The sequence below is a fragment of the Rhagoletis pomonella genome, unplaced genomic scaffold (assembly GCF_013731165.1).
Source record: "Rhagoletis pomonella isolate Grant_MI unplaced genomic scaffold, Rhpom_1.0 Rhpom_scaffold_00002, whole genome shotgun sequence".
Taxonomy (NCBI): domain Eukaryota; kingdom Metazoa; phylum Arthropoda; class Insecta; order Diptera; family Tephritidae; genus Rhagoletis; species Rhagoletis pomonella.
In genome coordinates this window covers 87,589,682-87,605,126 of record NW_023458556.1, presented here as the reverse complement: position 1 = coordinate 87,605,126, position 15,445 = coordinate 87,589,682, and the positions used below count along the sequence as shown (strand labels likewise).

Below are 15,445 nucleotides of genomic sequence, written 5' to 3'. Positions count from 1 at the left end.
ATGTCTCCGTGTCTTTCTTCCAACATTCTGCGCGAAATCAAGAATGTTGGAAGAAAGACACGGAGACATAACTCCGAACAACATAGTTGGGGTAATGATCTCCAGCGCAGAAAAGTGGGAAGCAGTTGCGAGATACGTGAAATTCGTACTCCGCTGCAAACGAGAGGACGGTTGTCTACTGAGGACACCCGAATGAAACGCCCCTACAAAAGAGCAGCCCCAAGGCTCTAACAGCGCGCTCCTGCATCTGAAGACATGCAGAATTTCGGTGCCAGATGCGGGATTCTTGCGCGGGCGGTGGGAGTTTGGTTTTAGTGGCTAGCCCAACACGCTTGGGTGGGAGTCCCACACTCGGGGAAGGTAGTATAGAGACTAGCGCCCCCGGCCAGTGCATAAAGCATTTCCTACGAAAATAAAAATAAAAATAAAAAAAAATAATAATAATAATAATAACAAATCAATTTAAGGGTATTTCTCGGGTTGGCATTCCAAAAGTATAAGTATATAAAGGATAAGGAATTTCGTTATGAAACTTGGTGAGAATGTTGGGGGAAGCTTTCTCTACATGAATATATCACTCTCACAAAGTAGTTGCTAATAGTATTTAAGCAATTTGTTGTTAAATAATCTTCACTATCACCCCCAAATTTTTGTACAAAATACCATTTTTCACTTATATTTTGTGTGATATACTATATTTTCTATGTTCACGTGCGTATTTTATACTTTTAATATATATATATATATATATATAGATATATATATATATATATATAGATATATATATATATATATATTCATCAATTAATTAGGTAAAACGCGTTTATAAAGTCGTTCAAGCAAAAACAAACAGAGAGAACAATGGCCGACAGTAGAAGCAAACGTGTGCTGCCATACTTCTCGACGCTATAAACTACACCTATAAACCGTATTATTTTTTGGTTTTTTATTGATTCTTTAGTTTTTTAATATGGCTCCATATATTTCGAAAATTTGTAATAAAAAATCGCATTAAGCCTGATATACAGTTCAATGCGAGAGTGAGCGTGAGCTTTTTATTTTGACCATAATCTTCATTCTTACTCAACTTTTTGCTATAGTTGAGACATGAAAAGATAGAGAATTTGTAGTAGTTTATAAATTTACGTTTGCCTATTGTGAACTCGTTGAACTATTGTAAATAGCCTAACCATGGTGAACGTTTGTGGCGCTTGCAAGTACATACAAACGAACGGTTGTTAATAAAATTCAATTGGCATCGACACGCGGAAGCAATCGGTTTAATCTATTTCGCGAAGAAGATATACTACAGCCTCAGGTGTGGGGTACCGAACGCGTTAATTAATTAAAACCTTCCGTTAAAATTCTTCCGGCCTAATTAAATAAGTTCTTCCGAAACGTAGTCTAATTTAATAAATTCTTCCGATTCGAAGTCACATGAAATGGACAGTGCCACAAGAAATAAAATAGCAACCGCTCTTAATGAAACCGGAGTCTCCGTGCGCAAGTCGGCTGCCGAAGAAGAAGTTAGAGTACTACTTCAAGACGTTGTAGGAGCTGTTCCACTCCATCCAAATTGCCGAAGCGGTATGGAGTTTCTAAGTGGCGAAGCTGGCGCCCCCGCAAAAGGTACAGCTACTGAAAAGCAAAACGTGCGAAGCGACCATAACGGCGCTACATAAGGTGACCCGCAAAGCAGCAATAACTATAGTAAGCAAGATATACCGCTTAGTGAAAATAACGGGACCACTGAAAAAATCGCGCAAAATGAGGTTAAGGATACCGAAGCAGCTGGAATAACTGATGAAGACGAACAAGCCACCGACATGTTGGGAAAAAGAATCGACTCCACCCGAACTCCACTTCGGTTAGGTGCAACTCCTGCAACGGATGGAGTCACCTAAGAACCTGCTCTGGCCTTAGGTCTCACCGGGAGTGGACCACATACTTTGTGGCTCCCTGTTGCTCAAGCCAAATGGCACAATCAGCCTCCACGGCTACCCACTCGCGTTATGCACGGGTGCGACCTAGCACCCGAAGAGCCTGCACGGCCCCCAGAAGCTCCCCTGAGCAACAGCAAACCTCCCAACACACCCCACCCACACAACCTACCGGCCGGTCCCACTCGCGAGCGCGAGCCAACCAGCAGCTACTGGTTGCCCACACCATCTGCTCCGTGTGCCAGAACAGAATATACCGGAATGTGACATCAGTCAAATGCAACACATGCCTTGGCTGGTGCCACTTCCGGCTATGTTCTGGTCTACGCACCACACGCGAGTGGACTACCAACTACAGCGCCCCTTGCTATAGTGCACCGCCGGCGCAGACAACAACGCCCACATCGCAGCCACCTACCATCAGGCTGCAACAGCAACTGCGTCAGGCGCAACAGGCCCAAGGTAGGCTCCACACTTCCCTCACTCCCCGTATCGCCACCAGCCTCCCAAGGCATACGAACGTACTCCAACTCAACTGCAACGGACTCCAGAGCAAGATTGAGGAGATAGCAGTCTTCATGGGTCGGCACGGCATATTGATAGCTGCGGTCCAAGAAACGAAGTTGCACATCAACTCAACTTTGTTGGGTTGCGCCGCCTACAATGTTCTCCGTAAAGATCGCGAGCGAGATAATGGTGGAGGATTAGCGTTCATTCTACACCACACAGTGCAGTATCGGCTAATCGAAGAAGACATCGACCCAAGGGACACTACCCTAGAATGTCAGGGCAAAGCTGTCCGGTCAGGCGATGTCGAGCTCGAAATATTTAACGTGTACATACCCCCTGTCACCTGCTGCCCGGCTGGATATCTCCCTGACATAGGTGCGCTACTCAGAGGCGAAAACCGACTGGTAGTAGGTGACTTCAATGCGCACCACGATCTTTGGCATTCAAGCCTGGCCAATGATCGGAGGGGAAACATTTTGGCTGAGCAGATAGACGATTCGACATTCTGCACCATGAACGACGACGCCCCCACCAGGATTGTGGGCAGCTGCAGCAGCTCGCCAGACCTAACAATTGCTAGCGCTGGTCTGATAAATAGCGTATCATGGTGACCTATGCTATCGTTAGCATCAGACCATCTGCCCATAATCATCTCGATCAATAAGCCCACCGACTTTGCTCCCGCGGATCACCGAACCTACACCAACTTTAACAAAGCTGATTGGAACGGCTTCGCGGAAGTTACCGAGAGCAGCTTCGCCGCCCTCCCCACACCCACAGACGTACATGCTGGCGAACGCCAGTTCCGCAGGGTAGTCACTGCCGCAGCAGCTCGCTTCATACCGTCCGGACGTATCGCGGAAGTCCGCCCAAATTTCCCGGCTGAAGCAGCTGTACTAGCAAATGAGCACCTACGCCAGGTCGACCCCGGGGACCCTCGCTTGAGGGACCTTAATTTGGAGATTCGGCAACTGGTAAATCAACATAAGCGGAAAAAGTGGGAAGAGCACTTGAAGGCCTGTAACTTCACCTCTGGTGTGAGTAAGCTCTGGTCAACCGTGAGGTCCTTGTCCAACCCGACGAAGCGTGATGACAGAGTGGAAATCTCATTCGAAGGTCACGCCTCATCGGAACCGAAGAAATGCGCGAACTATTTGAGTCGGCAATTTACACTGCATCCTTCGGTAGACAAGGCCAAACGTCGAGTGACCAGGAGGCTGCACAAACTGCGCAAAAAACAGTGCACGACTTGTTTTCACCAGCGGTGAAGTGAAGGGGGCCATCGGGAAGGCGAAAGCCTCCAAAGCCATTGGACCCCCGACGGAATCTGTATGCTGATGTTGAAAGATTTGGGGCCTGTGGGAGTAGCATACCTCACGGAGGTCCTCAATTTGTCTATGACCACTCTCATCATTCCTGATGTGTGGAAATCAGGGAGAGTGGTCCCACTGCTGAAACCGGGGAAGCCCGCCAACAGAGGAGACTTTTATCGCCCGATAACGCTCCTTTCCCCGGTCGCGAAGACACTTGAGGCCCTGCTGCTCCCATACTTAACCTGCCACCTAACCCCAGCGAAACATCAGCATGGCTTCCGTAAAGTGCACAGCACAACAACAGCACTTAACGCCATAAACACCCAGATAACTCGTGGCCTAAATCGCAACCGCCACTGTGAGAGAACTGTCCTAGTAGCGTTGGACTTGTCAAAGGCGTTTGACACCGTCTGCCATTCCACGCTGCTAGAAGACATTGAGGCCTCCTCTCTCCCACAGGGACTGAAGCGATGGTCGGCGAATTATATGAGTGGTCGACAATCATCAGTAATCTTCAGAGATCAAACCTCGAAACCGAGAAGAATAAAACAAGGGGTTCCACAAGGTGGTGTTCTCTCCCCCTTACTTTTTAACTTCTACATCTCGAAACTCCCCCAGCCTCCTGAAGGAGTTTCCCTGATCTCGTACGCTGATGATTGTTCGATTTTGGCGTCCGGGAATGGAATTGATGACCTCTGCTCAAAAGTAAACGGTTATCTCTCCAGCCTTTTTCGCTTCTTCACTGCAAGGAGCCTAACCCTCTCCCCAACGAAATCAACGGCGACCCTCTTCACCACCTGGACGAAGGAGGTCAGGCTAGAATTAGGCATTCACGTCGACGGCACACCTATACCGACGGTGAACAACCCAAACATTTTAGGGGTTACCTTTGATAGCCAGCTCTCTTTCTCCGCGCACACAACCGCAGTTGTCAACAAAGTACAGAGCCGCAACAAGGTCCTCAAGTCGCTCGCCGGCAGCACTTGGGGCAAAGACAAAGAAACGTTGCTGGCAACATACAAGGCAATTGGGCGGCCGGTTCTAAATTATGCAGCGCCTGTTTGGTCACCGGGGACTAGTTGGACGCAGTGGACGAAGCTACAGACTTGTCAGAACGCCGCACTCCGGACAGCGACTGGGTGCCTTCTGATGACGCCTGAGCACCACCTACACAGCGAGGCCCAAGTGCTCCCCGTACGGGAACACAACAAAATGCTCAGTAAACAGTTTCTGGTGGGGTGGCACAGAAGCGAACACCCTAACAGACCACTGCTGGAGGAGGAGCCTCCGCCCAGGCACGTCAGGGGGCACCTATTTGTGTACAAGGACGCAGTCCAGACCTACACAGACCAACCACTGGACCCAATGACGTACAGACAAGCGATTAACGACATTCATAGGGAGTCAGTCTCCACCTACCTCGACTCCAGGCCTAAGAATGTCGTTATCGGAGCCCAATCACCACCTGTGGAAGAGACGGAGCTTCAATTACCTAGAGAGACCCGCGTTACTCTGGCTCAGTTACGGTCTGGATATTGTAGCCGCCTAAACAGCTACCTGTCCAGACTCGACCCAAACATCCCAAATGAGTGCCCGGCATGTGGAGACTCCCCCCACGACACCAACCACCTCTTCACATGCCAGCTCAATCCGACTCAACTAACACCCCTCTCCCTTTGGTCTGACCCCATCGAAACAGCTCGTTTCCTGGGCCTACCGTTAGTTGAGCTCGACGATAATGATTAAAAGTTGACCCGAAACAGGCGGGGCTTAGTAGTGCCGCTACAACAACAACAACAACCGCGACGTGCGCAAGTGGATATCAGATTTCGACTATGCAACGGACACGTATGGCTGCAACGACCGACGTAAACTCCTTCTGGCACGTCAGCTCCTCACCGGCAGTGCTAGAATGCTCGCAGAAAATTTCCGGAGGACAAATGTGGAGCGAGCTTTAGGTATGCTTGACCCGAGAATTCGTAAAAATCCCCAGTTATAGGGACACTGTAAAAAAGCTGGAAGCTCGACGCTGGAATAAAGGAAAGGAAAGTCTGCAGCACTTCGTACTAGCCATGCAAAAAACGGCATGTAACAGCTCTATCAGCGACAATGACTTAGTTGAATTTATCATCGAAGGACTGCAAGACAGAACCGCTTGTGTGTCCATACTCTACAGCGCGACTACGTTGGACGGATTAAAGAAAGCACTTCCCATGTACGAAAAGCTCATTGGCAACATGGGCGAGCAAGTAACGAAACGTGAGCAACGTCTACAGCAAGCAAGATGTTACAATTGCTCCGCATACGGACATTACTCGGCGGACTGCAAAAAACCAAAGCGCCAAAAAGGATCCTGCTTCATTTGTGGAGACACGAATCACCTGCATGGAAGCTGCCCGAAGAAAGTTGTTGGTGCAGTATATGAAGATGACGGAAATTGGGAGTAATTAGAATACAACGGAACGGTAAGTGTTGCTTTGAACAAATTTTTCAGAACTTGTCCACAATTTAGATTATTTTCTTGCATGTTCGATACGGGCAGTCCGACTAATTTTATACGACGATCGCTCATTAACGGAAGTTTATTGCCGTACATAGATAAGCAGTTAGCGAAGTTTACAGCTATAGGAAATACAACAATACATTGCTATGGCCAAATACAGTTACCTACAAAATATCGAGACAGCGTTAAGTTTATGAATTTTTCCATTTTGGCGGATAGCGCCTTGCCGTGTTCAATTATCTTAGGAAGAGATTTTTTGGGTTCATTTAATATTACTCTTTACCATATAGAAAAATTAATAAAAATGACTTGAATTCGAATGAAATTTTAAGCGGTGTAAATATAACTGAAATGGGAAAAGGGTGTACGGACAAATTTTCTGAGGTAAATTTTTTTGGTGACATCTGTGGCATTGAAGCGTACGATAATGTGATGGACATAAACAGTACATTACCACTGCATTTTTTCGCGTCTTTTACTATTAAATACACTTACAAACCGTATTATATCCTTTTTTATTTCTTTTTTTTAATATACTTTGATAAATTATGAAATTGTTTTATATAAAATCGCGCGAGTTTATATAAAACACCCAGTAACCATATTTTAATATAGATCCATATATATCGAAAATTTTTAATAAAAAATCGCGCGATTTTTTATTACAAATTTTCGCCTGCGGCGCTTTATATTCTAAAAATCGATACTTCCATAAATAATGAAAATTTTTAGTTAAAAATCGCGCGATTTTTTATTAAAAATTTTCGCCTGCGGCGCTTTATATTCTAAAAATCGATACTTCGATGAATAATGAACATTTTTAATAAAACATCGCTTTTTATTATAAAATCGATACTTCGATAAATTATGCCACTTTTTAATCAAAAATCTACCAATAAATAATACAATTTTTTTATTAAATATCGCGCGATCATTATCTGCATTTTTTTATTGCTTCCGTTTTGTGTTTTTCAGGCATTTTTTCATATGTATGGCAGCACTGACATTTCACTTCAATTGGTGTACAAAGCAAAAGGTGAGGTTAAATTCGGTATTTTTTGCAACTTTAAATGCGAATTACTTTAAAACTATAAGCCTCCGGAGGGTGGGGTCTCCAGATTTAGAATCTGAAAAAGCTCCTCTATACTCCCTAATATTTTTTTTTTTTTCAAAGCCTGGATCCGTTTTGGAAAATTTTCCCATTGCCTTGAATATTCAGAAGGAAAACGATTATTCAGTTTATTAGACCTAAAATCAGGATTCTACCAAATAAAAATGGACGAGGATTCAATCAGATACACATCCTTCGTTGTCCCAAGAGGTCAATATGAATTCCTACGAATGCCGTTTGGACTTAAAAATGGGCCAGCAATTTTTCAAAGATTTATAAGTCTGGTATTGAGGGATTTTATAGTAAAAAACGACATAGTCGTGTACATGGATGACATTTTAATTGCGAGCGCGACAATTGAAGAACATTTTAGGCTAGTGAAAAGAATATTGAAGTGTTTGGCGGAACATGGTCTTGAATTGAAGGTAGTAAAATGTAAAATTTCGCACCACAAGATCGAATATCTAGGATATCAGGTTACCCATGAAGGCATTAAGCCGTCGAATAGTCACATAAAAGCCATTTCAGAATATCCTCGACCAAAGAACCAAAGAGACGTTCAATCATTTCTAGGATTATGCTCGTATTTCAGAAAATTCGTAAAGTCTTTCTCCATTATGCTAGTCCGTTGTACAAACTGATAAAAAAACAGTCTAAATTTGATTTTAATGACGAATGTAAGGTACCGTTTGAGGAATTAAAAACTAAATTGACGACGTGTCCAGTGTTAGCGATCTAAAAGCCTCAGCGAGAAACAGAACTTCATTGCGACGTCAGTGCCATTGGGTATGGCGCTATTCTGCTTCAGAAACAAGACGACTGCGCTTTTCACCCTGTCGCTTATTTTTCAAAACGCACTACTGAAGCCGAAACACGCTATCACAGCTTCGAGCTAGAAACACTAGCTATTATAAACGCCTTACGCCGATTACATACTTAGAGGGAATTAAATTTAAAATTGTCACAGACTGCAATTCTCTAACGTTGACTTTAAATAAAAAGTTGGTGAATAGTAGAATAGCCCGATGGGCTTTGGAACTAGAAAATTTTGACTACACAATACAGCATCGAGTTGGTGCTAAAATGGCTCATGTGGATGCACTCAGTAGGTGTCAAACAAATTTCGAAAATATAGTCGCGGTAGTTGATAGCGAGGACATAGATTTCCGGTTGCAGGCCGCACAAGCACGAGATCCGAAAATTACAAACTTAAAAATTCAGTTAGAAAAAGAGGAACTAGATAACTTTGAAATATCAAACGGCATATTGTATAAAAAAAGTAAGGACACTCTGTTATTCTATGTCCCTTACGAATTAGAGGAAGATATAATCAGAATCACACATGAACACATTGGTCATCTTGGCATAGAGAAATGTTACCAGAAAATAAAGACAAACTATTGGTTCCCCGACATGAAAAGCAAAATAAATAAATTTACGAAAAATTGTATACGCTGCATAATGTACTCGCCTCCTCTTAAACCAAACGAAAGAGTGTTACACAACATACCCAAGGAGCCTACACCTTTCCACATGATTCACATAGACCACTTAGGACCACTACCATCACTACAATCTAAGCGCGAACACATTTATTTATAGTGGATAGTTTTACCAAATACGTTAAACTGTACCCTGCCCTGACAACAAGTACAATGGAGGTCAATGCATCACTCAGCAAATACTTCGAATATTACAGTCGTCCTGTAAGGTGCATAACTGATAGAGGAAGCTGTTTTACATCTAAAGACTTTGCAGAATTTATGGAAAGTAAAAATATACAACACATAAGGGTGGCGGTGCATTCACCTCAGGTCGAAAGGGTTAATCGTACCTTAGTGGGCATGCTTGCGAAATTCAGTGAATCAATTCAACATGCCGACTGGGTTAAGCACATAACGAAAATTGAATTTGCCCTTAACAATACAGTTAATAGATCTATTGGAATGACACCCAGCAAAGCATTATTTGGGGTGAGCCAGCGAGGCCCTTTAGTTGACAAGTTAACAGAATATTTAGAAGATTGCCTTTCACACAGGGGGAGGGGGAATATGGAGATGGTGCGAGATATCGCGAAAGAAAATATCGAAAAATTACAACAATACAATCTGAAGCGCAGTCAATTGAAAAACGTTAAAGTAAATAAATTCCAAGTAGGCGATTTTGTAGTAGTGAAGAACGTTGACACGACGGTAGGAACGAACAAAAAGCTTTTGCCGAAATTTAAGGGACCCTACCTGATACATAAAATACTTCCGAACGACCGTTACGTTATCCGGGACATAGAAAACTGCCAGATAACCCAAATACCATATGATGGAGTCATAGAAGCTTGCAATATAAGAATGTGGACAACGAATTCTGAAAGTCGAAGCAGCACTTAGCCGCCATAATATAGTTTATGTATTTATTGTAGTCTTTATTATAAGTAACCCTTGGTTAACACTGGGTGACCGAGCGCGGTGACTTGAGTCAGGTTGGCCGAGTTGTAGTAGTTTATAAATTTACGTTTGCCTATTGTGAACTCGTTTAACTATTGTAAATAGCCTAACCATGGTGAACGTTTGTGGCGCTTGCATGTACATACAAACGAACGGTTGTTAATAAAATTCAATTGGCATCGACACGCAGAAGCAATCGGTTTAATCTATTTCGCGAAGAAAATATACTACAAATTAAAATATCTTTCAGAATTATAGAATAAAAACTCATTTAAAATGCATAATATGCCTTTCTCAAGTTCACACTCAACTGTGTGCGTACGCAAAGCATTCGCATGTGAACGGCAAGTTTTGACAGATGTTTGTGAGCGTCCATAAGAATATAAATGGAACTCTTTGCCTTTGCGAACGTACACGCTCACGCTTGCATTGAACTGTATATCAAGCGATACCAATTTTCGCCTGCTGGGCTTCTTACTGTAACTTCGAGAATAGCGCTTGCGTTTTCCGCTTGAAAAATTTTAAATATTCATTTGCACAAGACATTTTTATATATATTCATTTGCACAAGACATTTTTATATAAACATTTTTATATACACATTTTTTTATATACAACAAATTTTTATAAAACACCCAGTAACCATAATAAACATCACCGGGATGGCAGCCCCAGGTTTACCGCACAGAAAGGGAATTCTAGTTACCTCATCCTTTCCCAAGGCTACATCAGTTGGTGTACACCAAAAGGGAATTCTATTTGGTAAGGCCGCCTACGCAGAAAAGAACTCTACGCAAAAATACTGTGGACGCAAGTGAAAATTGGGATCTTTGGAAATTTTTCTAAGGGGTCCCTATGGAACTATAGGGGGCCTAGGTGGTCGGGGGTTGCATTTGTGTCATGCCCTCTCCAAAAAGCTAACATCGATACTTCAATAAATCGCGCTATAAATAATTTCAATATTTAATAAAACGTTATGTGCATTTTTTTTACCTACGTTTTGTGTTTCTTGGCATTTTTTGGTTTGTATGGCAGCACCAACATTTCAGTTCAATTGGTGTACAAAGGAAAAAGTGAGGTCGAATTCGGTATTTTTTGCAACTTTAAATGCGAATTACTTAAAAACTATAAGCCTCCGGAGGATAGGGTCTTCAGATTTAGAATCTGAAAAAGTTCCCCTATACTCCCTAATATTTTTTTTCAAGCCTGGATCCCCTGGAATTCTCCCTTTAAAAAAAAAGTTATAATTTCGTTTAGTTTTTCTAGAATTATGTATATAAAATATATAAAGATATGCATATCAAATAAAAGGTCGGTAGTTATCTATTTGGGCTTTCAACCCCCAAAATTGTTTGTTAATAACTTTTGACCGGGTAAAAAAGTCAATTTCCGCTGTAACCTCACTTCCCTCTCCTATCTGTATTGCCATAAAAAGAAGCCGAAGTATTTCTGCGCAGAACTTCTTTGTGAATAGGCGGCCTTCGGCCGCACTTAGGGATTATAACTCTCACAAAGTAAAATTCTCTTTCTGTGTTGCGAAGAAAAGGCGCTGAAAACCTTTCTGCGTAGGTTAATAACTTTTGATCCGGTAAAAAAGGTTAATTTCCGCTTTCGGATTCTTGTTATTGGGGTCCAGACGCGTCTAAAGGTACCCCCTTTCCAAAATTTTGATAAAATTTTGGGAGTTGAAAGCCCACCTAGATAAATAAATACCAAAAGGTCTATCAATTACTTTTCCAACCATATCCACATTTTTAAAATAGTTTTGGAAATATAAGCTTTTGAAAATAGTGCAAATTCCCCCTTTACCCCCTTTTAGATCCACCAATATTAATATCCACCAAAAAAAGTTTACACTTTTCAAATCAGAAGGGAGCAGGGCTGAGATTTCCATTACGGAACCAATTGCTGTTCCGTGCAAAGTATAGTGAATTTTTTTATGAAACTCGGTGGGGATACTAATGGGGGTCTCCTTTAACTATATTTATCACTTTAACTATATTTATCACTTTCACATTTTATTATAACTCCACACCTATCACTTTTAATTACACAAATATATTATCCTTAAAAGGTTCGCATGAGTTTGTAATACCTTAATATACAATTATTAATTAATTAATTAAGTAAAACGCGTTAATAAATGTCTTCACAAACGTTTGCACATTTCACAAACAAGCAGAAATAACAATGGCTGACAGTAACACAAAATGTATGCTACCATACGTTAAAAAAAATACACCACAAATAAATGCGTATAATTAGGGGCGTTCCTTATCTCCCAGAAGAAGTCAGAAAAAGTCCGAAGTAGTCAGATTTAGTCCAAAAAGCGTTCCTTAACTCGGAAATGACAGCTAAAATGAGAGAGCAACACCCAGTGAGAGTGACTCTCATCAGTCCGAAGTAGTCAGATTTAGTCAGAAGAATTTTTTCTGGCAAAATCCTGAAAAGTGTCAAACTCAACTAAATTTAAATTAACGGAAATAAAAGAATACGCAAAAAGTGAGAATAATCCAAAAAGTAAAAAAAGTGAATTGAAATTGGAAGGAGGCAAAAAATAATTGATATGGTAAGTGTTTATTGTGCTTGTGCTTGTGTGAATGTGTTTTATACATACATTTCCATTCTTATTTGACGTTAGCTTTGTTGTTGCCATTCTTTGGACTAAAAATTTGGTTTTTTGCGTTCCTTTACTTTTCCTGTTATTCTCTTTTAGTGAGCGCATTTTGCTTACGCTCTGGCATTTTGACACTTTTCAGATTTTAGTCCAAAAATATAGGGAATGAACCTATTAGGGGTATAAGTGTACAATACGTACATTGCTCTTATTAAAAATAATAATAGGATCGATAGGGGTCTTACTCCTGTAGTGCGATTCCCATTTTTCTTAACGACCGATATTCGTTATTGATAATGAACGATGTTTGTAGCTTGCAGTAGCGAATAGGCTATTCTCAAAAACACACTTAGGGCCGCTTACTCAATGTCTGGTTAACACTAATCTGAAGTTAAACATCGTTATCGACGTCTTCGACTCCATTCATACAACAGGGAGTCGGTAACGTCGATAACTATGTTTAACCGGAGATTAGTGTTAAACAGACATTGAGTAACCAGCCCTTAGTGCCGTAATCCGTCGTAGATTCGATTTTGCTACGAATCGTAAAATTGGTATGCTGAAATCCGCGTTGTCGTATCGTAATTTCGAAATTCGTATGCAATCTTCGAAATTCGTAATGTTGGAACGCCTGACTCCGACGTAGCTGTAATTTTTATGTATTTGTCGGAAATTTTGTACGAATAGCAACTCGTGTCGGAGCGAAACAAATTGTTTTAAAATATCAGTAAAATAAAGTGTGTAAACGCAAAAATATGTAAAAATGAATATATGAAAAAAAAATGTATTATTATTAAGTGTTTACAAAATTAACAGATCGAAGATCACAACAAATCGCTCGCAATACGAAAAACTTGTGGAATACATGAGCGAAAAGCCGGACATTGGTCGAGGCTTTGTAAAAGGAGCTAAAGAGGATGTGGTGGAATTTCGGGAAAGCGTTCCAAGAATTAAAGCGGCACAATATCTAGTGAAATGGAGGCCCTTAAAAGGAGGGAGCTTACATTTTATCATTTAAGCTAAATGGATCAGAACAATCTCTTAGCAATCTCCTTTGTATATTAATGCAACTGTAAGCTGTTCTTCCTCCTGGGACAAAAGTGCGCCGGCCACTGAATCCTTTGTATTCTACTTAATTAAGAAAAAGTCATTTCAAATAATGATTAAACTATTTTTTTTTTTAATTTCACTATTCACTTGCGATTATGTATATTTATTTTGATTTGTTTCTGCCAAAGCAGCTGAGTAAGAACTTCGAATTTCACTAATTTAGTTGGCAACGCCGTTGATAGTTACGATCGGATTACAGCATACCAATATTCGAATTTTCGGAACGGAGCTACGAATTCGTAACTACGAACTTTCGGATTACAGCATACGGGTGAATGCTTTCCATAATGCTTTTTCCATAAAAATCAACACTTCGATAAATAATGAAAACTTTTAATAAAAATCGCGCGATTGGAAAATTGTCCCTTTCCCGGGAGCAGACCACGCCCACTTTTAATTTTAGTTTTATCTCAACGGCCGCTACACTGCACATATGCCGCATTTGCTCCGCATTTAGTTTACAAAATTTATCAGAACAGATGTGGGTTTAATATGCACATATATATTTCAGTGCCTAGATGTAAACACTTCACTAAATAATCATTTTGCTATTCCACCGAAGCAAATACTTACATAGGGGTATTGCTAATTTACCCAAAAACCTTCAGAAATAATAATTTAACAGACAAAACTTTTCACCAAATTTTGATTAGAAGATGACTAAATAATTTATGATTCATTTATTTCTTAACGATCATCCATACCAGTGCTTTAAAACGATAAACGATGTATTTACTCTAAGAGCCTCTTCAGACTGCAGACTTTATCAGCTCCCGATTTAAGCTCGCTATTCAGTTTAATGCCCAGTATATACGGTTATAAACCTTTTCGCAATTTTTCACCAATTGGTCCCCGAGGAGCATGATGCTATAAAACAAGGTGTTGGACGTTGAGACTGCTTGATTTGAGGGTAATTTTTCCATTATGGCCTTTCGTTAAAGGTGTGGTGGGCGAAGGGGGAGTGGGCGTGGCACCACCAACCGACCTTTTTGGAGAGGGCATGAACCGCCATTGACAAAAATGAAACCCCAACCACCTAGGCCCCCTATGGTTCCCTACGGACTTCTTAGAAAAATGGCAAAAAATCGCAATTTTTACTTGCGTCCACAGTATTTTCACGTAGAATTCCTTTCTGGGATTATAACTCTTACTACGTTGAATTCTCCTTTCTGTGTGACCTAACTGGGGCTACCGCCCCAGTGATGTAACCTTGGGAAAGGATGAGGTAACTAGAATTCCCTTTCTGTGTGATAAACCTGGGGCTGCCGCCCCAGTGATGTCTATTTCGGTTACTGGGTGTTTTATAAAAATGTCTTGTATATAAAAATGTGTATATAAAAATGTATTGTGCAAATTAATATTTAACATTTTTCAAGCGAATAAACGCAAATGAAAATTGTGATTTTCGGCAATTTTTCTAAGGGCTCCCTAGGGAACCATAGGGGACCTAAGTGGTCGGGGGTTGCATTTTTATCAATGGCGGTTCATTCCCTCTCCAAAAAGGTGGGTTAGAGGTGCCATGCCCACTTACCTTTCGCCCACGTCCCTTTAACGAACGGCCATAAAGGAAAGCCAACCCCGATTTGATACTGCCTTAGCTCAGTACAATAAGAAGATAAACGGGAAGAAATTAATCTCCGTTTGGGGAAAATTTGCCTTTTTATGGTATATTCGTAATGAGATGAAATAAAATAAGATAAAATACTTGTCTAAGAAAATAAAATGTGTATACCGAGAAACAATAAGAAACATTCAACATTCTTTTGCAACCGAGCTACAAAAGAACACTCGCTTAAATGACGAAATACACGCAAAGCAACAACACAATCTCGGCTATTTATCCGAGTTCAGCCAGGTCGGTTAAAAAATACGCGACCTGAAGAGTAATGTTGTTAAGTGA

At 41.2% G+C, this 15,445-nt stretch overlaps 1 protein-coding gene across 1 annotated transcript in view; it reads right to left on the bottom strand.

Moving 5' to 3' along the window:
• Positions 1 to 14,263, bottom strand: part of LOC118734142 (myosin regulatory light chain sqh) — a gene marked incomplete at its 3' end in the record, with an annotated part of 125,729 nt that extends 111,466 nt beyond the window's left edge. Inside the window, 1 exon segment of the mRNA XM_036463851.1 lies at positions 14,119 to 14,263.
• Positions 14,264 to 15,445: the final 1,182 nt, after the last annotated feature.